This window comes from Grammomys surdaster, unplaced genomic scaffold (genome assembly GCF_004785775.1).
Source record: "Grammomys surdaster isolate TR1022 unplaced genomic scaffold, NIH_TR_1.0 126271, whole genome shotgun sequence".
Taxonomy (NCBI): domain Eukaryota; kingdom Metazoa; phylum Chordata; class Mammalia; order Rodentia; family Muridae; genus Grammomys; species Grammomys surdaster.
The window spans coordinates 7,168,223-7,194,164 of NW_021621071.1; the positions used below are offsets into that span (position 1 = coordinate 7,168,223).

The following is a 25,942-nucleotide window of genomic DNA, read 5'->3' on the forward strand; positions in this document are numbered from 1 at the left end:
CTCCCAACAATGTGCATCCCACCATGGCCATTCAGCATCAATGCCAGAGATCCGAAGCCATAGGATTGTCTAACCTTGAGTGGGAACTTCGTAAGCTGTAAGCCAATTAAAAGGAATGACGCCCATATTTTGTTATAGTTATGCAAAGCTAATACATACCTGTCCAAATTTGGTACTCAATCCCTAAGGGAAGGTTTTCAATACAGAAATATATTCTCCAGTTCCATACCTGCTGTGCTCTTTGTTACAGTTTATCTCTTTGTTGACATTTTCAGTTTCTTCATATGGAAATCCATATATGGATTTCCTGATTTTTCTTAGTTGTTGGTACTTTTAAATTTGAAAAGCATCCTTGTGATAATTTTGAATTATTCAAGTTGTCTTCTGGAAACTGGTGTGTGTGTGTGTGTGTGTGTGTGTGTGTGTGTGGTGGTTTGAATATACCTAGCTCAGGGAGTGGCACTATTAGGTACGGCCTTGGTGGAAGGAGTGTTTCACTGTGGAGTTGAGCAATGAGACTCTCCTCCTAACCCTGTGGGAGCCAGCATTATAGCAGCTTTCAGATGAAGGCTTCTCAGCTCTCCTGCACCATGCCTGCCTGGATGCTGTCATGCTCCTGCCTTGATGAACTGAACCTCTGAATCTATAAGCCAGCCCCAATTAAATGTTCTCCTTATAAGAGCTGCCTTGGTCATGATGTTTATTCACAGAAGAAAAACCCTAAAATAGAAGTTGTTACCAGAAGTGGGGTATTGCTGTGTAGGCCTGAGCGTGCTTTTGTTTGGAGGAATGTGGATTTTGGAACTTTGTAAAGCAGCAGGATGCTTTAAGTGGGACTTACTGGGCCATCTTAGTAGAAGCCTGGAAGACAGTGTTCCTGAGTGGGAGATCTAACTCAAGAGGTCTTGGGGGACAAGACCTTTAGTACGTGGTCTAGAGACTGTTTTGTGGTATTTCGTTGAAGAATATGGCTGCTTTTTGCCAACAGCTGAAGAGTCTGCCTGAGGCTAAGGTGAAGAGATTTAGATTAATTGCTTTGACAAAGAAGTCTCAAAACAGCCTGGCATAAATTCAGTTGTGTGGTTACTAAAGTTCACTCTTATGAAGGGCTTTTTAAAGAAAAGTAGGAAGCATAAAAAGAAAAACTACAAAATGTATGGATCAAAGAATAAAAGGACACCAGGAAGTGCAATGAAGCTAAGTCCTGTGTTCAAGGAAATAGATCAAGGGGGTGGTGACTTTGGGGCAGGACACCACCCAGCTAAGTTTAGGTCCAGAGCAAGTTCTAACAGAGAAACACTTAAGCCCAGTCATGGAGGACCACACTTTTAATCTCAGCACTTAGGAGACAGGCATGCAGATCTTGGAGTTCAAAGTCAATCTACAGAGCAAGTTCCAGGACAGCCAAGCATAGGCAGTGAAGGAGTTAGAAAACAGAAGGCTGGTGATAATATAATAGAACAAGGGGGCATGTTCCAGTAAGCAGCAGAACTCAGCAGCTTCGGCCATGTGGCTCGGGTTGGAGAGTCAAAAACAGTAGAGACTACGGGACAGTTGACACTGGTTAGCTGAAGCTAAGAAATTAGCGGTGATTAAGAAGAGACCAGTGACACGGAGGTGAAATCTGGAATGTGTTCCAGAGATAGCCAACATTGTACCTTGTGCTGCAGCAGCACCTGTTAAATGTCTAAGAGTCACCCAGGTGGTACTGGTTTTGAAGGCATGAAGGGGTCATGGAGAGCAGCTGAGGCTCGGCACTGTGAGAGGCCATGGAAGGCCACTGGTGAAGGTACAGCCTCAGTAGCAGTTGAAGGCCCCAGGATTGAAGGGGTCATGCAAAGAAACTGAGGCTTGGCACCATGAAGACAGCCTGTAAGAGGCTATTGGTGAAGCCTAGTTGCAGCAGAAGACTCCATCGAATTAAGAGATGCCAGTATCATGGTATGATCACCAAGAACAGCAGCAGCAGTGGAGTTGAGTCAACCAGAGCCTGGAGTGCTACGAAGTGCAGTACTGGAGAAGAGACTCAAGCTCTTTGAAGGAGCCCAGAAGATCCTGTGTGGATCCCAGACATTGGAATAAGAAGCTGTAAAGTGGAAGGTGCTTTGGAGGCCCCAAGATGTTAGCAATATCAGAGCTGTGGGATACCTGCTGAGGAAAGCTGCTAACAGGGAGTGGAACCAGCCCAGGAGAATTAAGTTTGTTGCAACTGCATGACAGATCTGCCAACAGCAGTCAATAAGCATGAAAGGAGGTGGAGATTTGAAGTGCACTTTGACATCGGACACAGAGAGTCGGAGTCTGGAGTTTGCCCAGCTGGTTTTCTATTTTTGACTTTATACTGGATTACAGTTACAAGATTGTGTGAGCCTCTGAAGAGACTTTGAACTTTGGACTTTTAACATTGTTGAGGCTGTTATAGACTATGGGAACTTTTGAAATTGAATTAAATGTCGTTTACATTAGCTATGGCTAGGTATGGCCCCCATAGACTCGTGTGTTTGAGCAAGCCTATGGGGGCCAGAGTGTGGAATGTGGTGGTTTGAATATGCTTGGCCCAGGGAATGGCACTATTAGGTGTGGCCTTGTTGGAGTAGGTTTGGGCTTGTTGAAGTTAGTGTCACTGTGGATGAGGGCTTTGAGGCTAGTCTTCTAGCGGCCTTCAGACAAAGATGTAGAACTCTCAGCTCCTCCTGCACCATGCCTGGCTGGATGCTGCCACACTCCTGCCTAGGTTATGTACTGAACCTCTGGACCTGTAAGCCAGCCCCAATTAAATGTTCTTTCTAAGATTTGCCTTGGTCATGGTGCCTGTTCACAGCAGTAAACTCTAAGAGTATGCATACATACTCCACCTCATCTTTCACTGAATTCAGTACTCACTGATTACCTAGAATGGCAGGCCAGAAAGCTCTGCCCTTCCTCCCCAACTCTGTGCTAGAGTTATAAGCATGAGCAACCACAGCACAGCACAGCACAGCACAGCACAGCACAGCACCCATCGTCAATTTTTTTAATGCTAGTGCTGGGGTTTGAACTCAGGTTTTTATGCTTGCATGGCAGTCATCTTTACCAACTAAGGCATCTTTCACACCTATTGTTTAAATGAGTGTCTTACCTTTCTATTCTACTATAGTATCCTGACAAAAACAATCTAAGAGACAAAGGGTTTCTTTTTGGCTCACCACTCATCTTCATTGTAGAGGACAAAAGATAGCGGCAGTCTAAAGCTGATCACACTGCATCCAACCAGAAGGCAGAGAGAAGAATGTCTGTGCTCAGCTACCTTCCTTTTTATGCCATAACCCATGGAATTGTGCTACCCTCTTTGGAAAGTCCTCCTACCTCAACTAATCTAACCTCAACTAACCTAATCAAGATAATCCCTCAAAGGCATATCCAGAGTCTTACCTCCAAATCCTACCCCAAACTGACAATTGAGATTAATCATCACAGGTCATGTCTCCATTTTTGTCTTAATAATTTTTGTTGAGATTTCAGTATTGAAAAAAATCAACCATCTTTCCCAGACTTTAGGGTCTAGTTTTATATTGGAAACTTCCCGTAGCCTCGCTAGAGAATTTAGGTGTTTTGAAAACGTTTTCTGGGAAGGTGGCCTCTTCGGCTTGTGCGTGTCCTTTAGACATAGAAATCTGTTAAGATTTCAATTCTGGTTGCTTTATGCTACGGCCATCACAGCACCAGAGCAGCACCTAGTGTCTGCATGTGGTACTACTGATTTGGGTATTTTTCCTTTCATAACTATGTTAGTGCTTGGATTCAAACTAGCATTTGGAGAAAAAAAAAAAAGGAAGGAAGGAAGGAAGGAAGGAAGGAAGGAAGGAAGGAAGGAAGGAAGGAAGGAAGGAAGGAAGGAAGGAAACAAAGAGACTCTCCTGGGAAAGAAATAGTCTGACACAGAAAGATTATGGTCAGGTACAAAGGAATAAGATTCATCAGCATCAGCTCAAGGAGAACACTCCCAGGAGTGTGCTTCAGGAGAGGCTGGAGATGAACAGGATGCATGTTTATGTCCCACTAGCCTGTCCAAGAGAATGGATGCTGGTACTTTGAGGTATCACATGGGACCTGAGGCTTTAGATTTACTTGTCGCTGGCCTAAACCTACTATCCCTTGGCTACACTTGTCCTTGTCCTGACCTTTAGTCTAGCACTGGAATTTTTCTCTACCCAGTGCTATGTGAAGAAAAACCTTAGGGTTACTCTGAAAAACAGCATCAAAACCTCATTCCTAAGAAATATATGCCTTGATTTGATTTGAAATAAAAAAATTCAAAGCAAGGGTAACTTTTAAATCATCTTTCAACTTACATTATCTTCCTTCACTTTTAAATTCTCTAAGCAGAAGATTGTTTTAAAGTAGTATTTTTGTCATGTTTTGGGAGAAATATCTAAGATTTTTTTCTAGGCATAATAGCTAAAATTGTCTAGAATACATTTTATAAAATAGTTTATGGTACTCTGTGTGTGTGTGTATGTGTGTGTGTGAGAGAGAGAGATAGAGATAGAGATAGATAGATAGATAGATAGATAGATAGATAGATAGATAGATAATGTTTATTTACAGCCCAAGCAGTAGAATAGAGGAGAGCTATCTGTTGTGTGAGCCACATCCAAACACATACGTAGTCTTTGAGGATCTCCTCCTTGACTGGATCCCTCTACTCCCCTGCCCTACAACAAACAAGCTGAATTTTGTTAATCATTTTCTTGTACTGCTTTCTTGCATACTTTCCGAGTACAAAACCCCTACACATTTGCGATTTTGCCTTTCTCAGGACGTACATAAATGGAATAGTGCGAATTCTTCTAACTTCTTGAAGTCAAGACAACTTCGCGACTCACATAGACTGATATGCCTAGATAAGAGTTGTTATCGAGCTACAGAGTGTTCTATTGTATGATTGAACTATTTATACTGGATATTTGAGCTGATCCCCCCCCCCTAAAAATATCACAATACTCTATTCTTGTAAGTATCTCCTATGTGAAGACAAATTTCTCTAGCACATACAAGACATGCTAGGCCAATCCACACTTCCAACTAACTATCCTGTCTCCTACTGTACCATAACTGAGCCAAAATAGACAACTGCTTTTCTCCAATCTTATAGTTGTAAAACAGCCCTTGTGATCTTAATGTATGTGCCCTAGATTTCTAATGAGGTTGCGCTAAGAATTTATGGACTGTTTCTGTGAAGTGTCAGTTCATGTCTGTCGTTCCCTCTGCCTGCCCTCCTTTTTGTGAGATGGCGTGCTGCAAAGCCCAGACTGAACTTGAACTTGTGTCCCTCCTGCCTCGGCCTCTCAAACACCAGGATAGTTTAGCACCACCCAGCTGATGTGTTACTCAAGGTGTCAATTAGACTTTCCCTATTATGATAAATCTTACTATCTGGGAACATGGAGGAGAATGGAAGCATGAGAGCTAAACAGAGGTAACCACCCACGTGGCAGAACTTACAACAGAAAAACGGGTCGATTAATATGTGAGTTAGTCGGGGAACAGCCAAAGCTTATGGCCACGGTGTTTGTAAATATAATTTAAGTCTCAGAGTGGTTATTTCAGGAGCTCAGGGACAGGAAGAACAAGCCCACTTTTACACTAGAGACCACACCTAGGCCGTTATGCACACAGATACTCTATTACTGCTATAGCCTCACCCCTGTCATAAACATTAGTCTTTAGTGAGATGCGTATTTTAAATATTCTTCTCCCAGTATAGGACCTTCCCTCTTCTTTCCACTTTAAATTATCATTAGTTCTTAATGTATTCAATAACCAGTATTGCCCTTTTATTATTACGTGTTAAAAATACTCTTGCACCAGCTCTGGTGGCTCATAAATGGCAATTTCAGGACTGCCAGGAATTAATTAAGAGGCCAGCCAGAGTAACAAAATGAGTTTCAAGAGAGCTTGAGCTACAATGTAAAACTGGTCTGAATAAGCAAACAAAATACCCAAACTTCCAAAATCCAAGGTTGGTTGGTTATTTATTTATTGCCTCTAACATCAAGTACTTATTTGGCCCACCCAGAGTTCATGTTTCTATATAGCATGAGATAAATATCCTGTTGTCTCATCTGCCCCTCAGTATAGCCTTCAGCAATTCCCACTCTACCACAAGTCAGCTTAACATACATGGTTCTATCTGTCCATAGTTTCCTGTAATCTACCTACTAACATACGGAGCCTGTACTTATTGCAGGCCATGGTATCTGGCTAAACAAGCCCTGCCTCGTCTTTCTCGTCTTAGTACTCACTTGCCCCTCGGCTCCCATATAAAGTTCTGACAGACTGCTACTTATACTCTGCAACAAAATCTCTTGAAATTCTAATTCAATTTGCATTGGTTCTAAAAACTAATTTAGGAGAAATTTATTACAATACTATCTCCTCCTAACAAAACACATGCATTGATTTTCATTCATCTTAATGTCTTCCAATAAGTTTAACACTTCCAGAAAAAGGGACTTTGCAGTTATTAAACTTAACATTAGCTACATTGGTTTCTAAATTGATTGTATAGCTGAACTTGCTTAATTTTTGATTCTAGTAGTTCACAGTGTATTTGCAAATAATTCCTAAAAAAATAATTTCTGTCACATTCTCCCATGATTACAAGATAAAGCAAATCTACATCTTTATTCCTTAAAATGAGGAGCCCAAATGGGTTTTGATGTTCACAGCACTGAGAAAGTGGTCAGTATATATTATATAGTCTCCATTTCCTTCCAGACAGCCCAGTATGTTAGTCTTTCTCTCCTCTTTCAGACAGCACAATGCTTTCTTTCAATGTGCAGACATTGCACATTCATCACTGGGAGAAACATCTCATTTCCTGGTTCAAGAAGACAAATCTATACACTTTCACCTAGGGCTAAGAGAAAACCAATCTCCCGAATGCGTTAAGTCCAGACTCTGACATTTCATTCAGCACTTAGGACAGCATACACTTGTTTGAAAACCAAAACCTTAAGTGAGAACCTGTGCAGCCCGCCTCTGCTACTTTGTGGTTCCTCCCACCCTTTATCCCCTCATCCCGTGTCATCCTCTACCTCTAGATAGGAGAGAGAGGACAGAGGAGAGACACAAAGATTCTTGAATCTCATTTCTCCTTGTCTCTTCTTTGCTACTTTGCGGGTTTTTTCCGGCTCTTTACCCCATCCCCACCCCATTTCACACTCTATCCCTTGTCCATGGGTAAGCATTTCACTCTATCTGGGGGAATTCAGTGTTATAAAATAGTTATTGGAGTTTATGGACCTTTGCCCTCAAGAATAGAGAAAGAAGAATAGAGGGAAAGAACCTAATTTCTTTCCTTTAGTTTCTTCTTTGAGCAAGACTACTAATAAACTGCAACCAACCCCCGCTGAATGACTACCAACCACCAAATCTGCCTCTCGGGGCCCTAGCATTTATACACCCTCTGAAAAGTTCCCAGAATTCCAAACGTCACACAATCGCAGAAACTATCTGCAGCTGACAAAACCACGCCTCTGATAGCGCACAAGGCAAATGATAATGGTCTGCTGCTATGGTCAGTTAGAAACAGCTCCATATCCTAACACCTGGGATCAAAACGAAAACACATTATAATGCTTCTGTTTTTAAAGAAGCCAAGATTCCAGAATCCTCACATCATTTTTCCCATGAATTAAACCATTAATTATGCTGGGTGTAGTGGGAAGTTATACACAGACATTTTCAATGAAATACGAACTTTTGAGTCAGTGGCCAAGGTTTTCAGGGGACCTCTCCTGTCCATTCTACTGGAGTGGCTTTGCCTTTGATGTAGGGAAACAGTAGCAGATGAGCAACCCTAGCACCTGTGCTACATTGCGTCTCTCTTTGACAAAGACCATAATTTTATTTCTCCTTTGAAACCTTCATCTGTAATTCCTGGATGCACAATGAATTCTTGTGAGGTCAATCCATTCCTTCCCTAGATCATCCCTACTATCCCTGAGGGAAAGGGACCATAGACCCCAATAGCTATTTTATAACATTGAATTTTCCGAGCTAGAGTAAGATGCTTACTCACGGACAAGTCCAGAGACATGATGCCTGCACTTGGTGTTCTACATGCCACTCCTCGGCTCACATGGCTCGGGAGTTTTGCTGGAGGTACTTGAGCTGGGCCCCCAAGGCCATTACCATTGGATATGGTAATGAAACGAACATGAAATGGTAATTAATGGTAAGAAATTACCTTGAACAGCTCTTTTGGATTTCACTCACTGGTCCAATAGGTATCTTTGCAACATCGACTGCATACCCTTCTTTTGGGTTTATATTTAGAAAAATCATTGGCCTTTAGAGATGTTTTGTTCATAATTCTGTTGCAATGACCATACTTCCCACAATGGAAGCCCTGGGCATTTTGATATTGGAGACCTCTAACTGTAGCTTGACCCAGATTAGCATGATACATGTTCAGACCAAAATTACAGTACACACCTAGACCATCCCTCACAGATATGCCAGAGGCTTACCTTCCAGGTGATTCTGTATCCTGACAAGTTAACCAGTGTTAGCTACCACAGGCTCTCAATCCCTTTTTGGTCGAGATAGGTCTCACTGTACAGCCCTGGCTGTCCTGGAAATCACTATGTAGACCACACAGGGCTTGAACACACAGATTTGGGTGATAAGATTAAAGGTGTGTACACCATGCCCAGCAGATCCTGAATCTCTTTACTGAAAGGTTTTCCCAATGAAAAATATTATGGACTTACTCTTTACACAATTTACAAAATTTACGAAAACCTATCAGGAGATGGCAGTATACTGCTAATACTTCAGTAAAAAGATGCCGCGGTTAAAACTCAAATGGTAGTGCTTGCCTAATATTAAAAGGCCATATAACATTACAAAACAAAACTACCACAAAAACAAACATACAAAAAAACTTATGTTAATCATCAGAGAAACTTAATGTGTTCAAAGTGTGTTCCATTTTTTAATAATTTACTTTTATGTTCATGGCATTCTACCTGCATGCTTATCTGTGTAAGTGTCAGATGCCCTGGAACTAGTTATAAATAGCCGTGAACTGTCATGTGGGTCCTGGGAATTGAGCCTTGGGTCCTCTGGAAGAGCAGCCAGCCAGTGCTCTTAACTCCAGAGCCATCTCTCCAGCCTCAACTGTTCATTTTCTTAATCATGTATTTGAAGAAATGATTTTTAGACGAGATCTGCACAAAGATAGAAAAGATACTTACTACAGTGACCCCTGATAGTAACAAAAAGAGAAATAACCCAAATAGCCAGATTAAGAACTAGTTTAAGTTATGGTATATAAATTTAAGTATTAGATGGACATTGTAGGCAGTCTAAAATAGGCTGGGCAGGGCGGCTCAGGTCTAATTCTTACAGTTAGGAGGTAGAAGCATGTTTCTGAGTTCAAAAGCAGCCTGAATGAGATCCTATCTTAAGAACAACAAAACCAAACAAGGCCAGGCATGGTGGCCCACTCCTTTTGCGCCAACACTCAGGAGTCAGAGACAGGTGGATCTTTGTGAATTCGAGGCCAGCCTGGTCTACAAATCAAATTCCAAGATGTTACACAGAGAAACCCTGTTTCAAAAAACCAAACAAAAATACAAAAGAGACAAACTTGTAAACCTGTAGTGTGTAGATACTTGGTAATTGTAATGGTTCCCAGTTCCCACTGGTGTCACCCAGTTCCCAGTTCCCACTGGTGTCACCCAGTTCCCAGCTCCCACTAGTGTCACCCAGTTCCCAGTTCCCACTGGTGTCACCCAGTTCCCAGTTCCCACTGGTGTCACCCAGTTCCCAGGCCCACTGGTGTCACCCAGTTCCCAGTTCCCACTAGTGTCACCCAGTTCCCAGTTCCCACTGGTGTCACCCAGTTCCCAGTTCCCACTGGTGTCAATGTTGCTATGGACCACTTTCTACAGAGTTTTTAGACCTTTAATGAGAAAATGTTATAAAGCTGACTTAATCCAGCATCCAACAATTTATGGTCCAAGTACTATGCTTTAGACTGTTTCTACTTTAACATGCCATCAGAACTTTTCCTTGATCTCCTTGGCTTTCCTGGAACTTGCTTTAAAGACCTGTCTAGCCTCCAACTCACAGATTCGCCTGTCTCTACCTCCCCAACCCAGGATATTAAAGACAAGCACCATCCCCACCCAACTTCAATGAGTCATATCTTCTTAACTTTTTACTTTTTTGTTGAGACAGGGTCTCAGCATGTGGTTCTGGCTGTCCTGGAACTCACTACATACTCCAAGCTAGCCTTGAGCCCACATCAATGTAGACCGGGTTGACCTGTGCAGCATTTGTTTACCATGTCCACAGCTCTGGGTGACCAAAAAGGTGAGTCCTCTGACCGTGTGTGTGTGTGTGTGTGTGTGTGTGTGTTTACTTGCTAAACCCTATTTTTGCTGAATGGTGAGAATAAAGTTGAAACACTAGCACAGATACCCACAATACTCCAGGCAGCACTGTATATACCATGCAAAGACTCAAAGGGAAGAACATGTTGATCTGTCTGAAAAACGGGGAGAAAAACAAACGGCAGTAATAGGCTGAGCATAGGGAGAAAGGGATGAATTAGATCATCTGGTCAGAGAAAGTAGGACCCAGAGCTCAGAAAGGAAATTAGTTCTTAAATACTACAGCTCTACTGACAGAAACCGGGAGCAAGCCACAGCAGGATTCTGATACCGGTATCTGTGCTATGAAGAGACTGCTAGTGGTATCAAGGGCAGAAATCAGTGTGAATATAGGAAATGGTTCTGGGTAGTCACTGATGGTAGATATCCGGATGTATTGGATGTGAAACGTGACGGATCAAGGCGGAGCTCTCCATGTTACCAGACTTGGCAACTAAAACGTAACCGAGGTCAGTCTCAGCATGTCCAGATTCCTATACAGTGGATTGTGCCACTAAGCAAAAAAGTTTGGGAGGATTGAATCAGAACCTGACAGAAGCAGGGTGTGGGGGTTCACACCTTTAATTCCAGAACTTAGGAGACATATCTCTGGGTTCAAGGCCAGCCTGGTCAAGGCCCAGAGCAACCAGGGTACAGCTTACAGCGGTACTAAGTTAAAAAAAAAAAAAAAAAAAGAAGGCAAGGAGACTAAACTCCCTTGGGAATACTCAAAAATAAACACACATACACTAAGGATCTTAAAAAATAATGTGAATTTTGTATTTCATTTGACAGTTCAGGTTGGGCCTGATAAAGGATGCCTGCCATGTTCTGTACCTAACACATATGTGAGGAAGGGAAATAATTGGAAGGCAACTACATCACTGTGTACTTTACTCAGATCATTCACCTAAACCAGCGCAGTAAAGGGGGCTACAAACTGTAGTTTGTGTGCAGATATACACCCTACCTTTCTAAGACATGCGAGTTCTCTAAAGAGCTTGTTTACTCATAGGGTAACTTGAGACCAGCTGCTGGCTGTAAAGAGCCGCCCACCAGTAAATTCACAGAGCTGCTAGCTGAGCATCGTAACTTCTAAATCAGCTGTGTTCCGAGGATGGGTGAGATGCTTCAGCGTGGAACACGAGGCCCAGTTTTCTACACTAAACTTGTATAAACTTTAATTTATAGTTTATAATTTGTGTCTAAAAGTTTGCCTGCATGCATATTTATGTACCATGAGCATGCCTTGTGTAGAAGTGGAATTACAGTTATGAGCTGCCACTGAGTGCTAGAAATTGAACCTGAGTCCTTTGGAAGAACAGCCAGTGCTCCTAATTGACATCTTTCCAGCCCCTGGTAATCTGACAGTTAATCACAAATGTCGAGTCTGTACCAATATTTAAAAAATGTAATAATTGTGTACACGTGTGTGTCTGTGAACCTAAGTCCAAGTGTCCAAGGAGGTTAAGTACTGCCAGACGTGGATACTGAGTAAGGACCAATCTTGGATGCTTGCCAAGGAAAGAATACACTCTTCACCACTAAGTCAATTCTTCTGCCCCTGCATAAATACATATGTGATACATCAAGAAAACAAAATAATAAAATATTACTTGAGCTGCTTGCTCTGCCCTGACTTAAATACAAAGCATCGCACAAGATGTATGGAAAAAATAAGTACTCAAGATTTGTGGAAGTGACCATTTATAAACATATTCATAATTACAGGTAAATTATCAATAGAACTTAAAAATTATGACAGCGGGGCTTAGCCTGATAGGGTTGGGCAAGTAACTAAAATAGGAATCCCAGGAGCACTTTCTAACTTCCATTCTGCCCATCACAACTCCTCAGAGCCTCCTTTGTAAATCTACCATAAAGTGTGACGAAAATAAATCAAAGGCTAAAAGAACAAAACCCATTCTATAACACACACCCTCAAACAGGGAGTGAATGGGTAAGCTGTATGTGGTGACTAGGCTGAGAACCACCGAACTGCACAGTTAAGATGACAGCCTGCATCCACAGCTTTGTTCAGTTATTTCCTCTTGGGAAATAGATGCATGGAAATGTACTGCCACTAATAAAATGGACCCTAAAACTCAATATTTGCCACGCCTTGATAAAGCTAAGACTATTACTTCTCCTAAAGATAAGCCACACCTATATTCTCAATTTTTACTCCAAAGTAGACAGTTCATTAAATATGAATACTGTAAACTTCCTACTGCCTTAAGTACAAACCTATAAGCTTCTATGTATTTATTGTCCTTTGATAAAAAGGTTTTTTTTGTTTTGTTGTTTTTCAAGACAGGGTTTCTCTGTGTAGCCCTGGCTGCCCTGCAACTCACTCTGTAGGCCAGGCTGGCCTCGAACTCAGAAATCCGCCTGCCTCTGCTGCCCAAGTGCTGTGGGATTAAAGGTGTGTGCCACCACTGCCCATTCATAAAGTTTTGTTTCCACCCAAAAGAGAAGTCCTTCATACTACTGATCTCAGTGAGTAGTTTCAGTTTGCTTCCTCAAACAAAAGTATGACTATAGCAACTGGACTCCTCACATTCCTTTCACCACTGGTCCAAGTTCTTATCAAATTTAGTTTTATCTCCATTTCAACTGTAACTAAAAATTACATAACCTAGCCAGGCGGTAGTGGCACACGCCTTTAATCCCACAGTACTTGGGCAGCAGAGGAAGGATTTCTGAGTTCGAGGCCAGCCTGGCCTACAGAGTGAGTTCCAGGACAGTCAAGGCTACACAGAGAAATCCTGTCTCAAAAAAACAAAACAACAAAATTTCATAACCTAAGATTTAACCCGAGTTCTCAACTTCAAAATCATGACTAGAAGATTACAAAATGGACAGCAAAAAATATTAAATGTCCACCCTTTAAGCTCCATTGTCACTGCCATAGCATTACACAGCACTTCATTTCTCACTGCCCCTGTATTTCTCTTCCTTGTATTGCATCACCTATTAAACTGTAAATTCCATTGTCCTACCTACCTCATCTCTTTCTCAACTTAATCTGTAAAGATGCCCTGAAATGCTAACTGAATTGTGCCCCTTCATACACACTAGTCACTCCTGTGATACTTAGGGTATTTTTCAATTTACATGAATTTGGGAGGTGTAGGCAGCTGCGCTTGTGTACAGAGAGTGATCCAGGGGAGTTCTCTCTTTAGACCGAAAAATCCCTCTCACGTTCCTCAGTACCTGCTTCAGGCAAACAAGCAGTCTTTAAATCCCTACCTATACGGCACTGAATTCCCCTGCCAGCAGGTCTTTTTTTCTCTCCAGAAAGTAGGTGCTTCCCTCTTTACCATGCCTTACTCTTCAGACTTCAGTATGTTAAGGAAACAAGCTACAGCTTTCTATAAACAGAGTGTGGGAACTTTCCTCCTATTAATGTAGGCCCTAATTGGGTAAATGCACTCGCTATTAAAGCCTGAAGGCGTGATTCCTAAAACTCAAGTCAAAAGCAGACTATAGTGATCCACATTTTAAATCTCAGCACTCACACTGAGATCTGATGTACAGACAAGAGACCCATCCATCCGATCATAAGCCTGCTAGGCTGGAGTGTGGAAAGCAAGAGCTAACCCATATGCTGCCCTCTGATCTGACAGGCAAGTGCCTGTACAACACCACAGACACACAAATAGGGCCTCACTGGTAACTTACTTAGGCTAGCCTCAAACTAGATTCTCAACTTCCACTTCCAAGTGCTGGCAATTACAGACACACAATATCACACCCAACTGACTCTATGGACTTTTCAAAGTATGCATCGTTCATCCTGTATACCTGATCAGAATCAATGTGTATACACAAATTCCTAAGCACTGTTAATGAAAGATAAAGTTGAAAAGGCCCACAGAGTAGCTAATCTCATGGCCATGGTTAGGAAACCCAAGCAGGAAGACTAGGAGGATCATCTTAAACCCGTGTAGCCGGGAGAGACAGCTTTAGTTTGTGGAGCTGTAATTCACTTGGTAGTGCTTGACTATTGTGAGGGAGGTCTTGAGTTTCAGTCCCTAGCCCTGCAGACAGTGAGGATGGAATCATGCCTGTTATGACAGCACTTCAACCATGGCAGGATCCCAAACTCAATGCCATCCTCAGCTATGCCCTAGGTGTGAGGCGGTGCAGGCTGTGGCTGACTCCAGCTTTAGTTTGATGTGTTCTTACTGAAAACATCCCCACTAGCGTTACTCAGTTACATGCTCTGCTGTTACACAAAGGCTAGAGGTACAGACAGAGCCTCCTCACGTCATGCCAGTGAATGCGACTTTAAATAGGCATAGACATGGCTCAGCGGTTAAGAGCACTGACTGCTCTTCCAGAGGTCCTGAGTTCAATTCCCAGCAACCACATGGTGGCTCACAACCATCTGTAATGGGGTCCAACGCCCTCTTCTGGTGTGTCTGAAGACAGCTACAGTCAACTCATATACATAAAGTACATAATTTTTTTTTTTTTTTGGTTTTTCGAGACAGGGTTTCTCTGTGTAGCCCTTTCTGTCCTGGAACTCACTCTGTAGACCAGGCTGGCCTCGAACTCAGAAATCCGCCTGCCTCTGCCTCCCAAGTGCTGTGATTAAAAGCGTGCACTACCACCGCCAGGCCATAATTTTTTTTAAATATGCATAAACAGTAACAAGAAACCTGACAATGCCACACAAGCACTGATGGAAACCTGAATTACTTCAGTCTAAATTATTTACCATTGTTAGTGAGAAGTCTAAATTGCTCAGTACTGTTACTGAGAAGAAATTAGTATTTGCATGTAAGAATTTGTTCACAACTTCAACTATTGTATATCACATATTTCTTTTTTTTTTTTTTAAAGTGTACTCTCATATACCCGAAGATGGCCTGAATTTCATCAGGTGAGGATAAGTCTGAACTTCTGATTCTTAAGTGCTAGGATTACATTCCTGAGTGCTAGGATTACAGAGGTTCCGGACTGTGGCAGGTGCTGTATATCAAACCCAGACTTCCAGTATTGTATGCAAGTACTCTACGCCAACTAAGTTATATCTCCAGCCTCAATGGAACTAATCTGTTATTTAAAAGTATGTCCTATAGTGTTCCCAAGTTAACTGGTAACTATTGCTATCATCCAAAAATGTTTTTAATACTACAGGTCTTGAGAGGTCCATAATCTCCTTAAGATGAGGTGACTATAATTCTAGCCAGGTGTCTCAGCAACTAAAGCCAGCTAACTCCTGCAAGTGGGCCTCTCACCTCCACACTTGGGCCACGGCTGGCACATGCATGCATGCACAAACACAAAATGGATTGAATTTAAACTTTTAAAATATGTCAGGAGAAAATAATCACTGTCAAAAATGCTGGCTTAGACAAAATACAAATGAAAGTCTAATCTCTGTTAATATTGCATTTCCCCAACAGTTATTTTTCAAGGTGAAATGAAATAGTTAACAAAATTATAAGCCAAAACAAAAAGAACAAACTGCAAAGTAGTACCAAAACTTTGTTTTTATTTTCAATACAAGATAAATACCATGCTTGTTACTAGCGCAGTTTAAGGCCAACAATGGCCATATAGAAAACTGCTGAACAGTCACCTAAATGCTAAAGAAAGAAAAGACAAAGTAAACATTAAACACAAAATTGCAAGTACAAACATTTTAATAAAATGGGAATGAGCCTTTTGAAAGAAGCTAATATGGAAGTCTAATTTTCATGGACATCAAAAGAATGCCTGTTGATGGAATATCACCTTACCTTTTGCACAGAAATCTTATGAAGTCACCACATTCAATAGCTAAAATCTCAAGACTTTCTTTGGCCTTCTGGTATTAAACAACTTATTTACAAAGGGTGATTATTCAATAACTCATAGGTACTGTAATATGATACAATTTTTGTTTTTTTGTTAAGGGTTTTCCATAAAAAATTGTAAAACAACTTTGTAAGGCTGTGCGGGACTGTAAACTACTTTGATAATATACCATGGGATGCAAAGGAAGGAATAATAGACCTTTTCTTAAGGCTACAGTCATAAATGTTATAGTTGCAGTCCTCAAAATACATTATGATTCACCTCATTAAATACTACCTGAGTACTACAATTTCCAAAGTAAAAAATAAACAAACATGAATTTATCACTGTATTTTAAAATAATTTGCATACAGAAATGCTGAGAAGTGTTACGCAGTAACAGTGTGGCAGAAAATAACTTTCAAAATGAAGTATTTTACTAAAATGAAGGGTATATCCAATCATGAAATGAATGTAATTTACTCCCACGGTGGAGTTTTAGGGTATTCTCTGATATGAAAAACTGCTCGTAGTATTTACTATCCATGAATACCATTCAAGACCTGTGTGACTTCAACTAAATGTTACCTAATATTTTAAATGCCTCCCGTTACAGCATGATTACTGTAGCAGGAACCTGCCTGTATGTAACCAAGAGTTCACACGCCCCATATAAAAACCACAGTAGCTGTGTACTCAGTGGATGCCAACCACCTGGAACTTTAAAGAAACACTGGGCTAAAACAAACCTAAAGCAATCTGAATATAATACAATGGCCTGAATATCTTGAATATTCATAAATTCATATTGCTTCTTTCTAATGCCAAGAAAGAAGAGTATAAGAACTTCTCCCAGAAGCCTAGACGATTAATACATTTTCTATTTTGACTTAAAATCAAACTAATTCTAAATCTTGATTTAAATAAAATCTAAATTTAAAAAAATCTCACATTATGAACACAGAAAACACCACATATAAGGCCACATCTCAAGAAATTCATAATTTTTGGTTGAATGTTTATTTAAAAATTAGTCTAAGGCTTCTAGGAGTCAAGTTGCTAAAAATAAATACACCAGTGTTTAAACTGAATATTAATGTTAACACATACACTATTAGAACATAAAAATAGAATGCTTTGCTACAAAAACCCTACTTATTATATTTTAGCACAAAAAATGTCCAGTATGTACAATGAAAAAGCGTGCACTTAGTAAGTACATACAACCGGGGGAAACATTTACAGAGGGCTATGGGATGCAAATGAAGTTCATGAATAAAATTTAAAAATCCGTTTATCTGTGCAATAGCAAGAATCTCAATACTGTATTCTCAGTAAAGAATCAGAACGTAAATTCCCTCTAAAATACCTTAAGCTGAAGCTTAAAGCACAGATAGTGTAACGGCCACGTGGGCAGCAAGACTACAGTGTGAAGAGCACTCCACTCCAAGAGTCCTGCAGGAGCATCTCGCTGTATGAAACAGAATGTACTCAGGCTATTGGCACATTTTAACACAGGGAAAGAGAAAGTCTTACCCTTTTCAACAGCTTCCCCCCTTTACTATAAAATATTATACAATATTCATGAAAACTTCCATGTTTATATTTTTAGAACTGACTTTAAACTAGTAAAAACTAAACCAACAGTCTCCATAGGAGAATCAAATTAAAATAATACCTTAAGCTACATGCTATTTGTAAATTCCAAGTTGTAGTTAACTGCTTAAGACTATAGGTTAAGGAGACATGAAGTGGTCTAACATATGCTCATCACTCAGAAGCTTGCCCACCTTGCTGATGGAAACTGACGAAACATAAACACATGTCCATTTACACTCAAAGAATCCTTTCTATGAATGTATCTCTTTTACCTCAAAGCAGTCTACTGAATTCAAAGTGCTGCTCCAGGAGAAACACCCTGTGGGCGCTGTCCCACGCCTCTGGAGTCTTCCTCTAGTTACAAGGAATGTGGCTACACAGCACTAGGCAACACTAGGATGCAAGATCAACTCAAGCTTGTTTTCATTGTCACAGATAGATGAACTACAAGTTTTAAAAAACTCTCCCTAGCTCCTTTTTTCTTCTGACTTCTTCTTTCCTGTCTGTCTGTCTATCTCTCTCTCTCTTTTTTCTCTTTTTTTGGTGCAAAATTTTATCTCTTTGGATTGTTTTTATACATTAAAAACCAGTTTTCAAATGAAACTGGCTCCTAAACAACAGAAGGGCCTTGACAAATAAAACAAGGTTTGAAATTTTTACTTTTACTGCTATACATTCATGTGTTATCAGGTAGGAGACATTGCAAAATTAGACAAACCAAAGTTTTTATTTCTTCCTGACAACACTTAAAATAATGGGCTAGCAGCAGCAAACAATGCTAGTACACTCGCACTATCTGCACCCAATGTCACTTATTGATGAGACAGGTCAAGCAAGAAGGGTGACATAGAGCAACGAAATGTTCCAACTGATTTTTTAAAAAAAGAATAAAAGGTAATAAAGGATTAAAATTAGTACAAAATCTCCAGTTTCATTTCAAGTATATGTATTTTTTGAATCCATTTTAAAAATGCTCAGAGAAATTCTATCTATGGACATTGTACTTACCTTTTAATCTCACTATTAACTAATCTCCCTTGTAAACACATGTATGTCCAAACGGCTTCACATTAGGGTATTGTAATTGAACTATTAAAAAAAGCTAAGAAATGACAAAAACTTGCAATATCTACATACAAAACAAGAAAACAGATTTTGATACAACTCCCAAATTAAAGGTAATTGCATTTCAACAAGATTAAACACTTAAGAAAAAAATCATTTCTGAGAGCTAACAACAAACAGTTCTGGTAAACACCAATGATCCCTTCCAAAAAAATACTCTGCTCACAAAATGTTTTAAAATGAACTGGCAGTGGTATGGATATTTTTGAGTATTTTAAAAGCAGAAAAGATAAAACTGAAGAAGAAAGAGTACAAATCTCTCAAGTTGCACGTTATCTCAACCTATGGTACATTCCTTAAGCATTGCTCTTAATTTTAGGTAAACTTTTAAAAGCCAATGCATACTATCCAAAGATCTCTCATAAGTAATAAGATCTTTAAAACATTTAACACAAATTAGCTTAAGGACTTTATCTAAAATTTCTTTAGTAATTCAAATTTTTACCCTCCTATAAAAATGGGCAATCAAATTGATAGTCTGTCTCTGCTAATTTTGCAGAACACATGCTAGTCAGGTGCTTTTAATTCAACCTTTTATTAAGGCTGGATCTAAAAAAAAAAAAAAAAATCAACTGATTAACTCTAATCAAGCATAAATCAACAAGGTTACAGGAATATACACAGAATTCCTTGAGCCATGAAGACAGTGTAACTATAATTTTTCATTATTCACACTGAAGAATACAACCCAATGTTAATAATAAACATCACACCCTTCAGAAGTCTGTATCAAGTACAATACTAGGGCTTTCTTTACTTATCTTGCTGTATAGCCATAATTACACTGCCTATGGCACCATCAGCATGAAACAGTAAATTACTGCATGAAATCAGAATTATCAAAATCTATCTTAAATGCTAGCAGTTCACAATGTATTGTTTCAGTATATCTGGGTTGTAATTAAGCTGCATTACTGTAGCATATACATGAGTTTTTACCAAAAATGTTACAACCTTAAATTTTTTGACCCCCTAACACATTGACTGGATTGCTCTGTCAAATTTCAGTTTTCACACGTTTACATACCATTCTGCAAAATCACAAGCTAACTAGGTAAAAACAGCTAGAAAAGCAGAATATAGAAATATTAAATACCCATGTAATCACCTATTCTAATATCAAAATCAAGGGCAATAGACACTTAATTAGCCATGTTTAACTCACTGAACGTAAGATTAGATTGATGCATATCCAAACACGCTATTGCAATGCTTTTTTAAAGGACAGTAAAAATGTTGTCATAGTAACATTATCTTTAGATATTGCTGAACACAAGACTTTCCCTGAGGTGTAAACATCAAATAACTTGAACAGCTTTACACATCAGCCCCATTAAACAGTTTATTACAACACTACATCTATTGTAATCAAATTGGTGCTGTTTACAGACATTATCATATGAACATTTTAACAAGAACAAACTACTATAAAAACAAGCATTTACTTGACTTTTTCCAATTGCTTGCACATTATAATGGCCAAATATATATAACCAGTAATAAAGTTGCAAAAGCTATTAACTTTTTAAATCACACAGGTTTTCTTCAAATAAAACAGTTAAGCAACATAAAAAATAAAAGTAGAGCTACTGGTTACCATTTATGCAGATTTGCTTTATTCAGATCTATTCCTGTTCAGTTTATCCATGAATCCTTACAGGTTCAGTTCAATCACAAGAAGCAAACTGCTGGACAAGCGTCACTTTCCCCCGTGAAGACTGTTTTGTCTTGGAAGGTGTTCCTCTTCCTTCAGCTGTAATGTGTCAAAATTTGTGATGTAGATTTTGCTATTCCCCAGAATACACAAAAAAAATGTTGGCTTAGCTATACAAACACAAGTCGTGCAACTATTCACTGTTAGGGATTCTAACAAAATAAAAAGGAACTCCAACAGTAGCTGCTTACACGGTGGAGGAATGCTCCTATGTTTACAAATTCAATTTACAAATTCAAAATAAGAAATTCTCACATTTCAATTCTTTTTACATATTACTTCCTGTGAAATTCAGTGATTCTCATATGAAGACCACTGTTCTGTGCAAAATATGGCAATTTTAAAAAGAATAAAATTACAGTAATAATGAAACTACAGCAGCTACTGTTTCTGTGATGATGAGAACAACCGTAAGTCATTGTCTAAAATATGCACACTACAAAATAAATGGGAAAAATGCTTGGATTTGAATGTAGATTTTTTTCATTCATCCACATATCAATATATTTAACAAATGCTCAAGTGAATATAAAATGCAATGAAATTTACACATTAACTGTATTTGACAGCATACATGAACTTCTGCCAATTCGTTATAAACCAATGGAAATCCATGTTACAAAATTTATAAGTAAGTACCTCAGTATGGTCATCAAATATGACATCCACATACAAATCTTTAGACACAATACAAATTTGAGACATTACTTTCATTCTATTTCACCTATATCCACTAACCAAACACAAACTAATGAGACTCTACAATGATCAATTTCATTGAAAACTTACATAAAGGGGAAAGGGAAAGCCAACAATAAAATTGATACTATAGGCTCAGGAATACATATTTGTGTAAATTTCAAGTAAACGTCCAAAAAAGAAACATTAGTTTAAAAAGTGATCGCTTTTATACCAAATATTTAAAATAGAAATAAAGAGGTGTTTTAATATTTTTCAAAAGTAGATAATACTTAGTGGCATTCTGTCATAAAAATAATTTTTAAAAATCCCTTGCTTTATAATTAGAAGGAATTTCTGTAACAACTATGAATTTTGTGTTCATTTCTCTACTGGGAGAATCTTAAGACTATCAGTATGTATACACATATTCATCCTCCCTAGTAAAACCTTAAAGTACAAAGGAAACACCTTTCTCAACTGCACTCTAATTTAAAGAGTCATCTAAACTATCTGTAGTAATCACCTTTTGTACCTTCTCTTTCATGGTATGTTAATAGGCTTATACAGAAGAATTATTTAACAGAAAAAATCTACAATGTCAGTTTTCAAATGTTTTAGTTTTACAGGTTACAATTCTGGTAGATATCTTAAGTTTGTTTTCTGGGATTGATGCTGAAGACTGAATCCAGTACTCCACAACATACGAAGCCCATGACCTACACTAACATTCCAGCACTAGTGAAATTTTAAAAACAGTAAATCATTAGAGAAAGATAAGGTAGATGTTTTAATCTACAAAAAAAAAAAAAGGACTGTAGAAAATTCATAAATCCTACTAAAAAAGAAATGCTATCTCCCCCAATATTTTTATTGTGTTGTAAAGGATGAAGAATGAGTCACTGAAAGAAAGATTACTTAAAGTCACAGTATGGAGGGGTTTGGGGGAGTGGGGATAAATCTTTCAAAAAGCTACAGGGTATATATTACCATGACCTCAATGGAAACTTACTCCTTGTATACAGGCAATCCTGTCTGTGAGGTCATAAAGACACGTTTATGCTGAACCAGTGCACTCATCTTTTGCTTCATTATATTATAAATAGGTCTTTACTAACTGATAAATCTTGAAATTTTACCCAACAGACATAAAATTTAGGGAATAGTTTAGAAACTTTTATTTCTAGTTCTAAACACTTTACATAAACACAAATTTTACAATCTCAAACGGAAGCAAAATTTGAAGGCAATACAACCCATTCCAATAATCCAATTCCACATTATAGAGTCAAATGTCTAAGTAGACATCTACATAAACAAAGACAGCAAAAAGCTTAAAAGTAACAGATACATTCGATGCTCATATGTTCAGAATTGCATTTGATCAAATCTGTAATGTCAAGGCCACACATTTACTTGCTTTACCTGTCAGCTATAAAAAGGAACCTATGTAAACAGCTGTTAAATAAACATAAGACAATGAAACTAGCCTTAAAGTCTGCAAGCTAAAGCAAGCAGTAAAATTTCAATAGACTAAAATGCCTACATTTTGAGATAATGTACTATCAAATAGTTATGAACAACTCAAATTGAGTGTTAATTATATATGCAATCTTGGTATTATTCATAGTTTAAAACCCATGGTAAATTAATCTTTTAAGTAAAACATTTGATTATTTATTTAATAAGAATTCTTTTTGGTTTTTATGTTGAGTGTTTGTCCTTACTTCTGAAACATGGTTTTAGTGCAGAAGCCTGGCTAGCATGAAACTCTACATGTAAATCAGGCTGACCTGGAGCTCACAGCATTCTCCTGCATCAGTCTCTTTAGGTGGTAAAGTCACAGGTGCGCACTATCACACCCCACTCTTACAGGTTTTCATATTGATGTGTTGAATTAAAACAGATCATCACATAATTTTAGAAATGCAATGCTTTTAAATTAATAAAATCTACCCTTCTGTATCTGAAAATTTCTCCTTAATGAGGAATGAGGATGAGGTAGGCATCAGAAGCATCTAAACATAGTAACTCTTCTTGAGTTTCTTATGTTGTCTAGAACATAGTACATAAAAAACAATTCCATTTATTACTGATGTTCACAGAAAGCTCGTAGCTACTTAAAGTTTATATTCTGCTGTTTTTCTCTGAACATCATACTTACCCCATTTCAACTAAATTATTTTATTACTGTACAAAATACACAATGAAGTATTCTATCCAATTGACTACATAGAAATAAACTGCATAACAAAAAAGAAAATGAAAGAAAGAAAGCTTTGTGCCAAAGAGAGTCACTCAAAAAATATGAATATTTCAAAATAAGCTGGTCGTTATTTAGAATTCACCCACTTCAAGAGTTAGAACTTGCTAACTACAGAACATGAAAGCATAAATTTACAGAACATGAATGTCACACTTCTCTTACTGGTTAGTAGGTTTCCTTTAAACAATGCTAACTGAATTCATTTACGTATTTGAAACATTATGCATTCAAAACCATCCAAGATACAAACTAAACAATGGCAAAAATATCACACTGAAATGAAGGTGAGAGGTCAGGTGACTCACACTGGCACTGAATTTGTTTTAAGACAGAGAACATCAATCATTTATAAACAAAACTATATTCTTAAACCACAGTGAGCAAAACACACTATCCATCCATCCAAGAGGCTGCTTTCTACTCTCTTACTACTCTCTCTTGCACTTCAAGTAAAACAGTGGAGTCAGATTTCACACACACTACGATAGGAGGAACCGGGACAGAGATGAGAGGCAGCCTAGAAGAAGCTGAAGCGGAGCAGGAGATACATGGAAACCACATGCGAACAACACTGGAATACGAGGTAAGTAACAACATGTGACCTCAGACTTGTGGAAGCAATTCAGAAATCTTGTTAACAGTCAGTTATCATTCACCAGGCAATGAAAAAGAATTTAATTTTCACAAAAGCCTCAACACAATACTCCTAATAAGATGGAACACCTTAATATAAAAGAAATGATTTCCTTTGGGCTTTCCCCAAATTAACACAACCTATAATAATCCGGATAAAAAAAACACAAAGCATCCTGACTCCTGCGCGGTAATTAAACCCAAGTTCATGACATTTATGCCAGAAGTAATCACATGGCCATACACTTAGTTATATAACCCAGATTCCAAACAAAGTGCGGGGGGGGGGGGGGAGGAATCATTTGAGAACATGAGAATCTCATAAATTAGGTAGAGAAGCCTGAATAAAAAGCATCTAGAGAAAGAATTAGCTTCCATGTTCTTCAGTACACAGAAGGTAGTTGTTAACACACACTGCTGAGTGGGGCTACTCTAAACAAGTGGTCAGGGCAACACAACTAAGGGCAAAGCTGCAACTCAACAGTCACATGATTTCTGTGAGAACAAACCTTACAGCTTTTATTTTGCTCAGAGTGGTCTGAGAATAGAGGTAAAAATTACAGAATATGAAGCACAATGTATTTATACACTGAAATTTACAAAGCTGTTATTTTTCTCATTGAAGTATTATTACCTATTTAATATTTAAACTCAGATATGGAAAACTTTTAGAAAAACTAATACACTTTTCAAATGAGAATGCAATTAACATTACTCAACAGTTCAAACACAAAGAAACTTAGGATGGGACAGACATTAACAGCTGTCAACATCACGCTTCCAGAGCCTGCCTTTACCACCATCAACACTTGACAGCATATTACATTATTGACTTATACAGAGACTGACATTTACTTTATTGGTCAAGTATTCCTTATTCCATTTATTCCATTTAAAATTTACAAGGAAGTTCAAAAGGACTCATATTTAAAAACTTCTAAAAGGTCAACAGACCTCATAATGGTAATAAAATTAGCAAATAGGTTTGCGCTCATTCATATGTATGTATTTAAGCCCCACCCCCACCCTTCTCCTCACATCTGTCTCCACAATAAATACCATTTGGTAGAGCAAAGGTACAATAATCCAGGAAAACATATTCTTTTTTGTTGTTGTTGTTTCCCCCACTGTAAAGACTTTTGTAAAATTTTGCTTGGATGAAGGCACATAACAATATTACAACTCAATTCTGATTAATGTACAAACAAAACATGGGATTTGGGGAATGGTACATCACTGATTGCAAAAACCTACATACTAAGAAACTGTAGTTAATGTCTGAATGACATGGAACTCAAAATGATATATTTAGGTGATTACTCTTGACTAGAGTATAAATTCAAAGTATGTAAAATAAACAATGCATACTTGGTTTACTGGATTAATTTTATGAAGACCTGTAAAAAAAAAAACCTGCTAATTAAGGCTACATATGAACTGGCTTAGAGGCCCCTTGATGGACACACTGAATTACTGAAAATGTATCCAATTTCACTATCATATCTTTGGTAACTATAAGATGGTTAATAAACTGTAAAGCTTTAAATAAATAAATAAATAAACAAACAAACAAATGAATACATAAAAATACAATGTGTAAAATCGGTACTGTATTAAAACAGATAATTAGACATTTCAAGTAGTAACTTGATCCAAACCCACCTTAAGGGATTTTTACTAGGAATAAAAAAAACTTCATTTAAAATTTAG

The 25,942-nt window shown here is 38.4% G+C and overlaps 1 protein-coding gene across 3 annotated transcripts in view; it reads right to left on the reverse strand.

The window, feature by feature from the left end:
• Positions 1-15,913: 15,913 nt before the first annotated feature.
• Positions 15,914-25,942, reverse strand: part of Cpsf6 (cleavage and polyadenylation specific factor 6) — a 31,223-nt gene continuing 21,194 nt past the window's right edge. For all 3 annotated transcript variants that reach the window (XM_028759008.1, XM_028759005.1, XM_028759009.1), the window contains one exon: positions 15,914-20,694. The gene's annotated coding sequence lies outside the window, so the exon portion shown is untranslated. The remainder of the gene's footprint in view (positions 20,695-25,942) is intronic.